Consider the following 12,091-nt stretch of genomic DNA (forward strand, 5'->3'; position numbering starts at 1 on the left):
AGAGGAGACTGAGGGGTGACCTTATTAATGCTTATAAATATATAAAGGGTGAGTGCCATGAGGATGGAGCCAGGCTCTTCTCGGTGGCAAACAATGATAGGACAAGGGGTAATGGGATCAAGCTGGAACACAAGAGGTTCCACTTAAATTTGAGAAAAAACTTCTTCTCGGTAAGGGTGGCAGAGCCTGGCCCAGGCTGCCCAGGGGGGTTGTGGAGTCTCCTTCTCTGCAGACATTCCAACCCGCCTGGACATGTTCCTGTGTGACTTCACCTGGGCGTTCCTGCTCCAGCAGGGAGATTGGACTAGAGGATCTTCTGAGGTCCCTTCCAATCCCAAACATACTGTGATATTGTGATACCGGGGTCAGAGCCACAGCAACGAGACCTGAGACGCGCTTGCTGGGCTCTGTGTGCCTGCGCCGTAACTCGCTGTACGGAGTCAGCGCCTCATGCACAGATTCTCTCATTAATGCTGAAACACAAAAAATCTGCAGCACTAGGAGCACTTTTCCGCGGGTGCCGAGTCCCGGGAGGGAGCAGCCGCCACCCCGGGTGCCGCAATCTGTGCAGGCAGAGAGCGACGGGGTCTGACACAGGCTGGCCCTGCTCCTCCCTGCAAACCCATCTGTTGCGTTTCTCACATCATCTGCAACTGTTTTATCTTTGCTCATTTCTATGGCTAAACACTGGTGGGGAGAGGAGCTATTTTAGAATGCATCTGCTGTTATTTATACAAACGCTTGCTTTTCAAAGGGCAACAGAGGAAAGTGTTGATAACCAAAGCACCCCCAAATGTTTCTAGGATGGAACCGGGCTGCTATTTTGCTGGCGATGCAGACGTGCGTGCTGCTCGCTAGCGACAGACACGATGGCTCATCTGTTGAGGAATTTACCACTTTCTGTGATTTCCAGGCAGATCAGCGTGTGCTGCTGCGGGTTTCCGGGCACCATGGGGTGACCCCACCAGCACCCACCTGCCCACGCCGGGCTCTGCGTGGAGAAACCTCCACGAACAAGACAACCAGTCCTTACTCAGGCAAAGTTTCCAGCCAGCTGAGTCATAACTGGGGTGGAAATTACTCATGATCTGGTGAGGAGGCAACAGCTGATTTCAGAGAGGAATTCGCGGTTGCGTTACCGGTCGGATGGTGACTGTGACACGCTGCTCCTGCCCCAAGGGACCAAGGAATGCTGTGCTTGGGAGTGGAACATTTCTTGCCATCACAAGCTGTGAGGAGACACAGGAGTCTCTTGCTGCCTCTTCCTCAGTGTTTGCTTTACTATGAACATAAAGTAACAGCCCTTCTGTAGGAAAATACCTACTCTTTCCTGAGCAAGGAGCATAAAGCCAGTATTATTAGCTTGCACTCAGGAAGCAGTCAGAAAATGAAAAGTGCTATCATAAGGCTCAGTGTTATTATAATTGTAATTATAGTGGAGCAACTAATAAAAAGAGCTGAAAAACAGCCTTTCCTGAAACAGCTGTTTTAAGACAAGCTCCCGCTAACACCTGAAAGCAGAAGGAGTAAGAGATTGTTGGAGTGTGCCGGAGAGTCTTGAAGGTGATTAAGTCCACTTAGGACAGCAGAGCAGCACTAATGGTAAACACACATCTCTTATTCAGGTACGGGTGAGCTCATCATTAACTCACCGATGCCTTTATAAACCCCATCCTGCAGCCCTGAGGCTTTGCTGGGGGCGGAGGGATGGTCTGAAGGCTTGTGGTTCCTGCCATGTTCCATCCCTGGATGCTGCAGAGTGCCAGGATTGGCCCTGGAAGGGACCAGCTATTAACTGGGAGAAGTCAGGGAGTAAAGAGATCTCATAAATCTTAAGGGCTTTCCATCAGCTTGTAGCCAAGGAGCTGCATTGCTGCTTTTACCTACCAATGAAAAGTTACTCCTTGCATTGTGTGACCATGTGTGGCTCCCAGTGTACCTACAGAGTCAAAGGAACGTCTCTGACTTTCTCAGGTACTTAAACACCTTAAAATTTAACTTTTAAAAAATATTTCTCTTTTTCCCTGTGCTTGCTGCCCCTGAATTTTACAAAATGCAAGTAGAAGAAAGAAAGCTCCATCTGTCCTAGAAACAGGCGAAACCAGCAGCAACTGCTTGTGCAGGATGAGGTTTGGTACCAGGGTGACGCATCGAGGCATCGCCTGGCTCTGTGGGGCGAGGGAGCGCTCGGCGGTACAGGAAGAACTTGGGCAATGGCAGAAAATATGAGGTTGTGGCTGCCTTTGAACAGTGAGCACGGTTTGTCAGCTGAAAGAATAACCCTTGTTATTGCTCATTTTGAACTTTGCTGTGTTATGTGGGTCTCTGCATGGGGACACTGGTCAGAGGGTTTGTCAAGCGTCCTACAAACTGTGTCACTGTGCTCAGTTCTCATCAGCTGCTGCGATGTGAGAGAATCCTGGGATGTGTGGGGTGGTTATTTCCTTCTGGGCCTCCAAGCTGCCGCCATAACAATGATACAGAGCTCCCGATCACCCTTCTCTGATTCACAACCGTGTTTCTACTTGGCCAGATGATTCGTGTAGGTACGAGCTGCTGCTGGGTTAGATCCCACCCCAAGCTGGGACCATCTCCCTTTGTGTGTCCCAATTTCTGAATGACAAAATCACCCCTCCCAGACAAAAACGGATGTGGCAAACTGCTTAGGAGCAGCTCTCTGCCGCGAAGAGACTGGCTACGTAGTGTGGAGATGCATTGATAACAGATTGGAAGATGAATTCAAATATAGCTCCACAACCAATACCCGTGATTAAAGACGAGGTACACGAGCTAAGGTTTCAGCTCCTGTTTTAGCTCTGTCAGGGCCATTTCCTTGCCAGCAGTCTCCTCTGGTAGTAAATGCCAGGCTGCTACACTTTTGGACAAGTAAATTCTTGCTTTCAGAAAGCAAATAGTAAAAATAGCCCATTATGTTGCCATTAGACTAAAAAATGGGAAACCCTGTGTATGATAATCAGCGGTTCCCTGCCATACCTGAGCAGTAGGAACTGCGATTTGTGCTTCCTTCCCCAGCGACTTTCACAGCCTCCTATGGTATTTATTTATAAAACCCTTGAACCAGAAACCCGTATCAGCTTCTGCCTTTCTCCCTACTCTGCAGAATTGCAAAGAGCAGACACCAGTCCGACACCGGGATTTTCTGGCAGGCTGGCAAGGTAGGACAATGTCTGGGAAGCTGCAGAAGAAGCCTCCATCCTATGTCCCTTTTGGGGGGACCAGCGGAAGGCACAGGGGGGAAAGCCCAGGCTCACCGGTACTTTTCATAAAGGGAACCCTGTTCCTGCCACCCCATCCCTTCTGCAGTCCTCGTGCTCGCAGGTGGAGACACATTTAAGCCTCAAACCTGGAAAACCCTTTAGCATTTGCAGCTACCAGTTGAGATTCAGCTTTTCCTGGGTTTTCAGGCAATTTTAATGCTTGTGAGTCAGGTGAGGAGAAGCAGCAGCACTGCTGCCCCAGGGTTGTAGCTCATGGGAAAAACCAGCCCAGGTTTTCCCTTTGGAAACGTGCTAGACCTCTGGTGGAGCACCAGCTCTCCCTCCCTGGCTTCCACACCTCCCAGCTCATCTGCCTAATTATCCGGTAGCTTCACCCAGTCAGACAGTGGTCATGGAGAAAACAGCTCTGCCGCAGTCTGTGTTCTGCAGAGGAGCCCGGTCCTGTCTGTCTGCTTTGCAGCTCACCTGCCTGCACAGAGCTTGGCAGATGTTGGTGTGTGTTAAACGATGCTTTATGTCTGATCCTGGCAAGGACACGGCACCCTCGGGAGCAGCGATGGGGGCGAAGCGTGTGCTGTGACCCCTGCAGCCGCGTTACCGGCCCGGCTGTCAGCACGGGGTCAGCGATGCGCGTAGGCACTCCTAATAACATAATTAAGTCATTATTCCTAATGATACACTGCAGTCTCACCTGTAAAGAAAATATAATGTTTGCACTTCAAAAGCTCACGTTGAGCTCTTTGTAATGAGCATTTTTCTGATTCTTCTATGACTGTAGTTTAAAAAAACTATTATTGCATGTTTAGAAAGGACCAGCTTCTCTTTTGTGCAGTTTAAGTTCAGACAATCGGGACACGATTTTCATGCAGTCAGCACCTTTACTTTTAATGACTAGAGCAATAATAATGTGTTATTAGCCTGTACAGTGTCGAATACACTTTCATTTAAATGTGCCATTGATGTGTGTTACTGAGTTGACTTCTGCTCTCTAGTCCTGTGATTCTATCAGCCAGGAATCCAAACTCATTATGTGACTGCAAATTGTTTCTGGATTTCATTAAATCAGCAAATGGGCATTAGCTAGATATTTACATCAGCTGAACTTGTCGTCACAATTTATCCAATTGGGCAATTGCTATTTTGGCACGGAAAAAAAAAGTCCTGAGGGATTATGATTCATTTTCATTTGCCTGCAGAAGTCTCGGTGCAACCCCTGCAACTCAGCTGCAAACCCAGGCAAAGAATCGCAATCCTGCTGCAGATGCTGGGGATAACAGTGCTTTCCCTTCAGTCCTTCACTGCTGCCACGTACAGGAAAAAGCGAGCGAAATGCTGGTGTAGTTTAACAATATTTACATAACACGTAACTTCTTAAAAATAAAACTGCAATGTTAAGAGCCACTGGTTTTCTTGGGCAGCGTCCAGGACACACCAGGTTGTATCCTGAATGTGACAGGATGCAGAGACTGGATTCTCTTTGCTTTATAACCTTGTGGTGACGCTGGGGTTGTGTGGAGTTGAAATCCCGTTTGGGGATGTCAGCAGGTTTCACCCGCTTCAAGCAGGTGTAAGTGATGCCATCAGTGATACCGTAGATGCCCCTGAAATAATAAGGATTTGTTATAAATTGGAAAATGCACCGAGGGAGGGAGAAGGTGTGGGTGCAGGATTTAATACCCTTTTGACAGATTGAACCTGCTGATGAGCAAGTGCCCATTGCACAAGAGACACGATGCAGCAGCACCGTGGTGAAACGGGCTCCAGCACTGTCTGTCTGTCTGTCTGTCCGTGGAGCCGCATCCCTCCTGCCGAAGGAGAAATGAAGATCCAGATTTATTCCCTGTTGAACTTAGTAGGAAAAGTGCCTCAGATTGCAGCTGAACTTGGCCCCCTTTTCTCCTTCTAATCATTTCATAACCAGGTTCACATTCATCCAGATTTAATTTCATGTACTTGCAAAGCCTGACTCAGCAATAAATGTTATCAGCTTCCATTCAAACCTGCAGAAAATGGAAAATAAAAGTCAACCTTCCCAGAACAGACATTAAGTAGGTGCTTTGGCTTGCTGAGTCAGGCCCTGAGTGTGCCTAGACCCTCATTGTTTTGAAACTTAGATGATGGTCTGCAACTCACAAAATAGATAAGTGTGATTCACTGGATGCAATCAAAACTCTTCAGTCAGTAGTGCTGAGTGGGAAAAGCTGCAGATGGATTGATATTTGGGGCTGGCAAGGCTGAGTCCTGCAGAGAAAGAAAATGTGGAAATCCCTTGTCACGGAGGCACCCAAAGTCAGTTTTAGGCGGAGAACAAGTTCCAAACCAGACTTTATTCTGGCCGGAAAAGTGCAGCCAATAAACCAACTAGAAACAGGGTTTATACAATTAGTTAGCACTCCGACAACATCAAATACAGGTTTGGATATGAGTTGAGGAGATTATTGGGGTACAACAACATAAAAATAATGAGGATCCACAATGTGCATGAACACACTCACAAGAAACAAACCCAGAGCCCTCTGACTCCAGGGTAGCCACAAGAAATAACCACTCGCCTGCGTTAGGCAAGGACTCATTCAAGGATATATCCAGTAAATAACCACTCATCCAAATGACGAGACGAGGCGCTCTCAATCCCGGGAAGTCTCCTTAGACGTTGTCCCAGTCTAAGGAGAAGGCTCCAGTTTGCAGACCCGCTGCTCCGAGAAGACCACTCCAAGGGGGCCTTTGGTGGGGCCCCATTTTATAGCCTGGTCAGGTCTGGTACCCCTGAGGAAGCCGATTAAAGGTGTATGGTTTCCCTTCTCAGGTAAAAGCGAATTGTGCTTTGTCTTCCTCCCTTGGGGGAATTGTGAAAAACATATCTTTGACATCTAAGGCGGCCATCCATGAACGGGCTGCTGCTTGTATTGCAGTCACCACCCAGGATGTATTTGGGACGGCAGCTGTTAGGGGTGCGGTGTTACTATTCAATGATCAATAGTTAAGCGCCACCGCCCATCATTTTTCTTGATGAAATAGATTCCCTCTTACAAAGCTGGTTGATTTCTGACCACGACGCTACTGCTGTGATGAAAGCTGAGTTCATGAGTCTGTGGGGCGGGCTGGACACCGATTATACCTGCCAAGTAATCGTGATGGGAGCCACCAACCATCCTCAGGATCTGGGCTCGACAATCATGAGAAGAACACGACCCACATCCCAGTCTAAAGAGAGGGCTCCAGTTCACAGACTTCGAGAAGACTACTCCTTGGTACCACCCTAGATGTGTATGTGAGGACAAGCACAATGGGGCACAAAAGGTGCTAAAAGAGCCAGCAACAGCCCCATTGATGGCTCCAGATCCCAGGGGGATGCGCAACTGCCACATCCCTCTGCTGAGATTCCCCTGCCTCCAGCTATACAAATGAAGCAGCAGTGATTCACCTGCTTGCTCCCAGCATGGTGGTCCCCAGGGAAGGAGGTACCTTGCCAAGACTTGAGCCATAAAGAACAGGGATTTATAGATCAGTATCAGCAGCCACGAGTTGTACCTGGAAGCAAAATCCTCCGCACTGTGTATTTCTGCTGCATGCACAAAGAGCGCTGAGCGGGAGAAGTGGAGCAGCACGGCTTTTCTCAGAGTGGAGGATAAGAGTGAGGATTCTGAGCTGTATTCCTCTCCTGGCCGCTGACTTGCTGAGGATTTTGGATAAGTCATTTAATCTCTGTCTTAGTTTCCTCATCTGTAAAGCCCCATGAGTAATATTCAGCGCTTTCATTGGAGTTCTGGATGAAAGGCAGCGTGAAGGTACAAAATATTACTGCTCTAGCCCCAGACTTGAACAAATCTGCTTGTTTCCCTGAAGTTTTGCAAGTGAAGGCGATGCCGCCACCTCGGCTCTTCGGTCGGCAGCCCCACCTTGAGCATCGTCCCCGGTGGGGTGGCTGCCGTCCTCGTCCTGTCCCCAACCATGTGCGGAGGTGACTCTGCTTGCGAATGCGAGATATCTCTTTGCATTTTAAGTACGGGTCCTGGAGAGCGAGGCGTTCACGTCGTGGGTGCAATTACGGCTCTTCGTGGAACATTTATACATTTTTAACTGGGAAAAAAATATTAAAATTTACTGAAATTTATTAACTGTCGACATTGGCTTTTCTTGAGTATATATTTTATAGCTGAATTATAGTGTATGTTAGGACTAAGGAAGCAATCTAACAGCTCAGGAGACCCTGTGCAGTGACTGTGGTCGGTTTCTGACCTGTCACTTACAAACCCTAAGTGACAGTTTTAATGTCAGCATCGGGACACGCGCGTTGTTTCCTCTTTCTGCATGTCATCTGTTTCTCCTTGATTACAGATATGTTTTACTTCAAGGTTAGGCGGTTTCTTTGGTTGTTTTTTTGGTAATAAAAGAATTCCCGCTACTACTAAGTGCTGTTTTCAGAAAAAAAACCCCCACTTTTAAAGTCACAAGTGCCGTCCCCTCTATGCCCCACCCTGCACCACAACAGCTTCCCCGAGATAAGGAAACGCTCTCGGCCTCATTATCTGCCGGGTCCGGGCTCTGTTCGCCGTCACCGCTGCCACGGCTTGGCCCGTTTCCATCTCGCCGGGGCGGTGCGGAGCCGGTGCCCGGGCAGGCGGGGTGAGTGACCGGGGGGCGGCGGGAGGCCCAGCGGAGCCGGGACTGCGCTGGCGAGCGACCTTCGCCCGGGGCGCCGCGGGGAAGGGTCCCCGGAGCGGCGGCGGCAGCTCCGGCACCTGCCCGGGCCCGCGGGCGCCGCCGCCCGGAACTTTTCGTGGGGCTCCCCGCTCACGTCCCCTCCCGCTTCGCTTCGCTCCGGCTCCGCGCCCCCGCCCGCCCCGCTGGCTCCTCCCCAGGCCGCGGCCGGGGAGGGCGGAGCGGACGCGGCGCCGCCGCCGCGCACAGCAGCCGAGCCCGGAGCCGAGCGGCGGCGGGAGGCCCGGAAAGCGGCGGTGAGCGGGGCCGCGGGGGAACGAGCGGGGGCCCCGCGGGGCGGCGGTGCCGACGGGCCGGCTCCGGGCGCCCCGCCGGGGCCTTGGCCGCGGTGAGGCCGTGGGGCCGCGTCCTGGGGCGGGAGCGAGCGGGTCAGGGGGTCGGCCCGGGGCCGCGGGCCGAGGGCTCCGCGGAGCGAGGCGGTGTCAGCGGGCCGGGCTGGGCGCTCCCTCCCCGGGGGGGAGGCGGCTCCTCGCCGGCCCTGGCCGCGGCGGGGCGGGAGGGCAGCCCGCTGGGCCCGGGCGGGGCGGTGCGGGGCTCCCGGTGCCGCGGCTGCACATCCATCTTGTGCGGCGCTGCGGGGCCGCCGCTCCCGGCCGGGGAGGTTGCGGGGGCCGAGGCGGGGGGTGGTGGTGTCACCGAGCCTCGGGAAATAACCCAAATTCCTTCGGTGTTTCGTGTAGTCAGGTGTGCACCGGGCGTCCCGGGCTCAAGGGGAGCGGTGGCATCTCGTTGCTCCCCGAGGTGGAGGGGGTGCGAAGAGTTTGTGCGCTGCGCTCCCCAAAGAGCAGCGGAGGTAACGGGAGAGCCAAGGGGAGCAGTAGGCGATGGGTGGATTTTGGGGCCAGGCTTGGGCAGCCACCCCATGTCCTGCCCCAAAGGTTTGGGCAGGTGGAACGAGCCAGGCCAAGGGTTCGGTGTTGGTTGTTGGCAAGCAGCCCCTTGTCAACCCCATGGAACAACGCCCCGGTCCAGCCTCATCCTCAGGGCTCAGGGACCTCTTGTCTGCAACCGTTTCAGCTCTGAAATGGTTTCTTGAGCTTCCTTCAGTCGCTTGAAAGAGGCGGTTTAAAGAGAAACTGTTCTCTGTGCAGGGAAACTTTTGTGCTTAGATACTTTTCATTAATTACTGTCATTGCTCGCAGTGTCTGAGCTGCAGTACGGCTGGTTTTGGTGCAAGGAGCGCCGTGCAGCGTCCTCAGCGGGAGGGTTTGGACACGGCGAGTCCGTACTGACCCACACAGAGCTGGACTCGGCTCTTGGGCTTTGCTTTGCTCACAACTTGGAAGGAGCTGCAGACAGGAAGGGCAAACCACGAAAACTCTGTTTTTTTGCCTTTCGGTAGCTTAACAAGGGAGATAATATTTCTTAAAATAGTCGTTTGACTTGAAAACGCGTGTCTGCCTTTGGACTATTATAGCAGCACTCTGCAATTTCTGTTGCTTTTGTGATTCTGTCTGGGTAGTCATATTGCTCCGTGTAAGAAGAGTCATCAGATTGTTTGAAGAGTTAAATTGAGGAAACTGGCTGTTTGGTTGAGAGCGGCTGTCTGCCCTGAAACGAGTAATTATTGTGATTTTTGTTGGTGCTTTTTCTTACTGAAATGGTGTGGCGTTAACTCTCACTGGTACCAGCAGATCCCCCTGATACCCAAAGGTTTTAATGTGGCAATTTGTGAGACTTATAGGCAGTAACGGATAGTGAAACAGCAAGCAGAGCGCTAGCAGTCAAAGATCTGTGTCTTTAATGAAAAGTTATCTGAAACGGGGCAACTTACGGGAAGTTTTAGTTGAAACTCCCTTCCTTTGTGATATCTGCAACTTTTTAAATGTATAGAAGTGGTGTAGTTCACCATGTCCCAAGTATGAAATGCTCTCTGATTATTCTGACATCATTATCATGTTGCTATAGTGACTTCATTACGCTGAGAATGCCATGTTCACATCCTGTTGCTGTGGAAAAGATCAGCGTAATAAATAAAACCATTTAATGTTCTGTTCTTCATTGTAGCAGAAAAAATGCCTTCGATTTGTTGACGTGATCGCCTGAAGATTGTCAACATATCCCAACAAGAGCTTTTAATGGCGAGTTAGGAACTGGGAAACTGTCACTTGCCGTTCTCAGGATGTTGTCCCTTCTGTCTCTCTGTGCTGGGCAGCAGAAATTGTGAAATCCTAGTTTTGGAAAGGAGAATGAGAGTGAGTTTGTCGTTCTTCAAGGTGGAGTTGACAGGAAGTGCTGCGCTCGCATACGCGGCTTCTAAAAATAATCTGTTTGCAGGCGCAGTGTTTTCTACTGGTCGCACACCGGGAGGAGAGCGGCGTTTGTGTTCCGGCAGGCTGAGATCGCCCGTGGAAAAGTGAGTTGTACTTTGTAAAGGCAGATAGTTCTTCTGGCCTTTGTGAGGGCAGGAGAGCGTGTCCAGGAGGGTGTAGTTGCTCTGATGGAAGGACTGTGTGCGGTGCCACGCTCGGTGACATTTAGCACGTCCAGCTGGTGCTGGCAGACCCAAGAGCTGTAATTCTGAGTACTCAGAGGAACTAAGAGCGGTGTCCGTCAGTCCGTCATCACGTGTCTTGGCTCTGGTGTGGCTGTTTTTAGGGTAAGTAGCTTTGCTGAAGATTTTGAGAGGACCGTGTGCCAAACGGACTAAATTACTAGCACAGTGTAATTCCAGTGACGCGCTAATGCTTTTATTTGGAGCCTAATGTTTACGCAGTTTATCAAAATTGTTTATATTTGAAACCATAAGCTGCAAATATACAAACATAGGCTGTGATGCGTTTCATGGCTATTCATCCAGTCTGAGGATTGGCCTTAAAACACTGAAATGTAATTAGATGGTCGTGGTGTAACATGTGGACAGACTCTAACATAAAAGTTTTAATAGTATATTGAGTCATAGTCTCAGGCGTAAATAACTCTCTGTATATTTGTACAATGTATTGCGGTGTTTTTTTTGTACCACGTGCATTCAGTGTGTACTCAATGGCGCTTGGAACTCGTGCTGTGTATTTAGAGAACACGTTGCTTCCGTGCAACTTCACAAAATTGTCTTAGAAGAGGAATCCTGATACTCTGAGAACAGGAACATATTATCTGGTTATACTAAAGAAAAGGAAGTGAATCTTTTGAATGTACATAAACTTCAAATCTCTACTCTTTATATTCGGAATTCTTTTGAAGAGTAGATAGTGGGGATGATGGTTGGAGTACAGCCTGAATTAATTTCATGCTGAGCTCTGAAGTAGTTATTGATTTGCTTTTACTGTTTAATTTAATAAGCAATAGGAAATTAAACAGAATTTTAATGAAAGCCTCTTCTTAAAGGGGTGCTCAGAAATCCCAGCATCACATATTTACTTAAACATTTATGTTCACACTTTGCAAAAACTTCTGATCCTGGAAACATGACGCCTAATGGCCGAGATAAGCAAGGATGTCCGAAAGTTGGAAAGCAAAGTTAATCTTGCTGCGCTGCCTTGTTCGATCAGTCTGGCTCGTTCAGATGCTGAGCCTTGTGGGAGGTGTTGTGTTTTATACACAACATGCAATATACACAGAATACACAATATGCAATACCCAAGTCTGCTGGCAGCCAGGATTTGAGATTATTTGGGTTCCTAGACTGCTCTCTGGGTATAAATGAACGTCCTAAAAAGTTCACCTCTCCAACAGGTTTCTCCTTAGATTATATCCCGGCATCATAAGTGCGGAGAGGATCAAGAGGACTGAATTCTTAGTTGATAAATCTGAGGCTGGAATGAGCTGTTCCTCAGCAGACTGAAAATCCAACGTGCTTCCCACTGCTGGTGTTGCAAATAAAATCAAGTGCAGTATATTTCAGTTAATGGAAATGGTTAAATAGAGCCTAAACTTGTGAAGGTGAATTTATTTCAATCCTGTGTACACAAGTGATACATTTTAATTAGTCAGTCCAAGAAGAGGCACAGTTTTTAGGGGTAAAACATTTCCCAGAGTGGTTGACTTATTTTCTTTGTTTTAAAGCCATACATTAGAAGTAGTAGGAGGTTATTCAGCCCCTGCAGTTGTACAGTAACATTAGAGCTCTTAGGCAAGACAGAGATTTAACTCCTTTGTATTGTTGGTTGTTGGGCATTTGGGAACATTTG

At 49.4% G+C, this 12,091-nt stretch overlaps 1 protein-coding gene and 1 long non-coding RNA gene across 6 annotated transcripts in view; one reads left to right on the forward strand and one right to left on the reverse strand.

The window, feature by feature from the left end:
• Window positions 1-4,027: 4,027 nt before the first annotated feature.
• On the reverse strand, window positions 4,028-7,709 carry LOC309448163. Of its 2 annotated transcripts, none has more exons than XR_014185733.1 (3): window positions 5,373-7,709; window positions 4,935-5,044; window positions 4,028-4,840 (listed from the first exon to the last, which is right to left on the reverse strand). It is a non-coding gene; the product is annotated as an uncharacterized lncRNA (long non-coding RNA). The 2 variants fall into 2 exon arrangements; XR_014185734.1 differs by having other exon boundaries at window positions 4,917-5,044.
• A 138-nt stretch (window positions 7,710-7,847) lies between these two features.
• Window positions 7,848-12,091, forward strand: part of RAP1A (RAP1A, member of RAS oncogene family) — a 33,414-nt gene continuing 29,170 nt past the window's right edge. Inside the window, exons 1-2 of one of the 4 annotated variants that reach the window (XM_082069439.1) lie at window positions 10,037-10,156; window positions 10,239-10,317. The gene's annotated coding sequence lies outside the window, so the exon portion shown is untranslated. Of the gene's footprint in view, window positions 7,866-8,117; window positions 8,198-10,036; window positions 10,157-10,238; window positions 10,318-10,392; window positions 10,561-12,091 lie in introns of those variants that run through there. The other 3 variants (XM_082069440.1, XM_082069438.1, XM_082069442.1) reach the window with 3 other exon arrangements.

This window comes from Streptopelia decaocto (genome assembly GCF_964273445.1).
Source record: "Streptopelia decaocto genome assembly, chromosome: 19".
Taxonomy (NCBI): Eukaryota; Metazoa; Chordata; class Aves; order Columbiformes; family Columbidae; genus Streptopelia; species Streptopelia decaocto.